This window comes from Telopea speciosissima, chromosome 5 (assembly GCF_018873765.1).
Source record: "Telopea speciosissima isolate NSW1024214 ecotype Mountain lineage chromosome 5, Tspe_v1, whole genome shotgun sequence".
Classification (NCBI taxonomy): domain Eukaryota; kingdom Viridiplantae; phylum Streptophyta; class Magnoliopsida; order Proteales; family Proteaceae; genus Telopea; species Telopea speciosissima.
Genome location: NC_057920.1, coordinates 53,894,682 through 53,898,990, shown reverse-complemented (window position 1 = coordinate 53,898,990; position 4,309 = coordinate 53,894,682).

Sequence of the window (4,309 nt, the reverse complement as noted above, 5' to 3'; positions counted from 1 at the left end):
AAGTGAACTTAGGCCTGTGAGATCCCAAGTTAATTAGTCCAAACACATTTACCATATCCTTGAAACAATCTACATCTCTAGATGCCAACGTACTTCCTCAATCCTTCTTGTGCCAAGAAAGATAAGAGTTGAAATCGCCATAAATGATCCGGGCCTCATCCCTTCCCATGCCAAGAGAGACAATGGAATCCCAAACCTTCTTATGATTTGCCTTGATAAGATCTTCATACACCGAAGTCATGAAGAAACTAATGTCATTAGAGATACTAACCTTTGAGTCACTAAAATGAGGATTTGAGGAAAAGATTTCAATTCTAACATCCTCATGCCACAATAGACATAAACCTCTAAAGGCTCCTTGCGAATCCACTGTAAAACAAGATGACATTCCTGACCTTCTTTTGATAAACTTCATCCTTCTCGAATTACACTTTATCTCGATCAAAAATATAATATCTGGTCTTTCCACCTTGGAGAGGCAAGCAAGAGTACAAATTATCGAGTTCCTCCCCCAAACCACGACAATTCCAATTTAAGATTTTCATTGATTCCCATGGGCCTGCAACCTAGCTTCCACGGGGGTAGATCCTAAATAATGGATCACTGTTGGATCATGAGAGAAATCACCATCAAGACGTTCATCAGGTATCATTAACTGAGGCCTCTTCTGTTTGTCCTTAGGTGCCGAACTCAAATAGTATGCCACATTAGAGTCCATTGTTGTAGCAATAGGAGCCCTCTTCCATTGTTGGATATGGTAATGGTTCAGGGAGAGGGACCGGGTAATATGGTTATGGAGGAGAGGTAGAAGATTGGTTGGATATTGGTATTATGAGGGATGATGGAGAGGGAGTCAATAAGTTCGGTTGAGGACTTGGAATGGGTAGAAGTTGTTTATGAGGAGTTAGGTTAGAGAGTGTGACAGCCGATAGATGTGGGCGAAGAGACACTAGAATATTGGAGATATTTGGATGCATAAGTAAAAGCTCAATGGATTTAGTGGAGGGTGGAGTTAGTGGGGTTGTTAATGGAGTAGTCGAGGGGTTATTAGAAGGTGAAGTCAATGGAGTAAGGGAATTTCCATTGATGGATGGAGGTAATGGAGGGGTTAAAAGAGAAGTTAATGGAATAATGGAAGAATTTCCATTGATGGATGGAGGTAATTGAGGGGTTAAAAGAGAAGTTAATGGAGTAATGGAGGAATTTCCATTGGTTGATGGAGTAATGGAGGGGTTCATGGTGTAATGGGTGGAATTAGTAGAGGGATCAATTGAGGGTGAAATTAGTGGAGGGATTAATGGAGGAATGGAGTTAATGGGAGGTAAAATTGATGATGGAGTGAATGGGGTAATGGTAGAGACCGTTGAGCATTGAAGAGAAGGAGAAAATAAGGTGGTGGGAGTAGAAACGATAGGGTGAAATTATGGTCAACAGTTGGTGTTTGTGGAGGTGACATGTGACTTAAAGGATGAATCAAAAGTAGCTTCAGGAGGAATTGGAGTTAGTGCATTTGAATGAGGAATTGAATGCGTAACGGTTGGAAGAGAAGATCTTTTATAACTGAAATTGCCATTAATCGTACTTGGGTTCACCGGAGCTATGGAAGATACCGAAAAAGAGATAGAACCGCCGACCACCGCTAGCAATGCCGCTGCTCGTGATGCACTAGTGCAATGCAACTGGTTCTCCGGCACCGTAAAGCTTGGCATACTCTCAAGGAGACGAGCAACTGGGACATTGGTGTGAACTTCAGGCCCAAAACGAAAACCAGAGAAAGTAGAACGACACACAGTGGCCTTGGAGCAGCCATGTTTAGCTTGATGGACTTGTTGTTCATCGAAAAGAGTAACACACCTGGAAGATTCATGCCCAATTCGACCGCAGAAATAACAAAAGGTCGGCAACCGCTCGTATTTGACAGCCACAGTGGTGTGAGACCCAGACCTTCTTCTAATGGAGATTGATGAACGAAGGGCCTTTAAGATGTTAATAGTAACCCGCCAACAGAAAAAACTAACTCGTTGGCCCAAGTGAGGACCTTGGAAAAGGATCACCTTTTCCGGAGGACCCAATTTCCTCGCAAGTTGCATGGTAATTTCGAGAGAGAATAATTCTTGTAGGATCCCATGGAGCTGCACCCACATTTCTACCTTATCAAACAACCAATTTTCCTCCTCACACCATTTCTCTAACATGAGTAAATTACCACCCACAAACCATGGTCCCTCCTCTAACATGTTGGTCATGTCCAATGGGTGATGAAAGTGAAACATATTCCGATCCACTTGCATAGTAGAGACATCAACCTTATAATTTGCATCCCATGCAGAAACGACACCTCCTGTGATTGCTTGGCGGTGGTAGGGCTTACCAGAGATGACCTGACCCACTAGGAACAAATCGTCATCATCCGAATCAGCAGAAGAGTAATCTGGCCGCGGTGCAAATTGAGGAGAATTATTTGAGTTGGATGCTTCACTCGTGATGAAAAGATGAGAGGAAAGAGAGAGAAAAAAAATAAACACGGACAAGCCGGATTATCAAAGAGGCACGAACATGGCGGAAACTTAACACCACCGTATTCGTAGTGGTGGAGGGAGAGGGAGAGTGGGCATGCTTACACCCCCATATTCCTAGTGGTGGAGAAAGAGGAAGAGAAAGAGGGAGAGGTTGAGCTGAGAAGTTGATGAGTTAAATGTATCACTTGAGAAGTTCACTAATGGAACCTTGAATAAAGAATCGCAAATTGACCAACTTTCCTTCTCACTGAGTTAGTTGCTCACCCCATAGCTATTATGTTTTTACAGGGCACACACATATGGAGTGCCAGTGTGCCGTTTTCATCTAGAAAGCTAAGGGGAAAGGTATCCAACCCTCCCAGCAGAGGATGGGAGATTTGACTTCAGGTTATATTGTGTATATAGTTGTTTTTTATTTAATTAGATAAACAAACTTTTGATGGAATTCATAGATACAAGTTTACAGAATTTCATAGATAGATGAGGATGAGTAGTTTAAATGAACAAATATTTGTGGACCTTAATGTTTATGGCTTGTTATGGAAATTTCACTTGGGAATGTACATAATGAACGAACAATATCATGATGCAAGAATGGATTCATTGAATTAGAAGGATAATTTTGGATATACAGGTCGTGTTAAACATGCCCCAAGTTGACTAAGACTCTGCTTAAAGAACATGAATCTGAGGTCACCCACATCAATGATCTGTGGTGTGTCAGCCCAGTGGTTACAATCAGTAGGGAGCCCTAGCAAATGACATCCACCATACCTGTAAGAAGGTGGGTTGCAACACCCTGCAACTGCTCAGCCCATCACCTGCTGTACAACACAGAGTACAGGTATTTTCTTTCCTGGGTACCAAGGGGTCATGCCCTTAAATATGTTATTTTTACATTGGTAGCAGGGTGTAGGGAAGGTACCATGTGGAAGAACTAACCCCTATGAAAGCCACAACAAAAACTCAGCAGAGCTGCATTCTCTAGACGATCCACTGGACGATTGGCCCAAAGGTCCAGTGTAAGCTCCAGAGAAGTTGAAACCTGTATTTTCCATTCCAAACTTGTGGGAACTAAGTACATTGCTTGCAAACACTCCTTATATGAACTTTGGAATTTTAGGAACCATCCCTTACCTTTGGGTCCATGTGGGCCCCACCCATAAGGCTAAAATGGGCAAGAATCCAGCTGAAAATGCATTTTGAGTTTAGGGACTGCCAAGCCAAACTGACCCTAGTACCATAAGATCTATAAATAGGGGGCCCAGCTTCAATATTAGAATTCCTACTGTTCCTAACGTTGGAGAGTAAGAGAGAAAGAAAGAAACAGAAGGAGAAGAAGAGAAGAAGAGAAGAAGTAAAGAGGAGGAGAGAAGTTGGGATCAAGCTTGGGAAGCCTTGGCCGAAATTACCAAAGCTTGAAGGTAATCAGACCTGAGCCCATGCCACCTCTCTCACCATAAATTGTACTCTGTTATTGGTGTTTGAGTTCAAATCCATAAGCCATCTAGCCATGTCTTTATATGTATGTTGTAAAATCGTCATCTAGAGTACTAGGACAGCCATGGATCATCCATGCATGCTTTGATTTCACATGATATATTTACCATCTACACTAAATATAACCTGATAGTTCATAAATTTAGTTTCCAGCCTTGTTAGATAGATGAATATGATAAAATATGTACATATATCATATAAATAATAGGCTAGAGGTGTAGATCTTGGCATGCATGATGTGTTTAATGTATTTTAGTTTAGGGTAGATGCTGAAATGGTTATGTATGAAC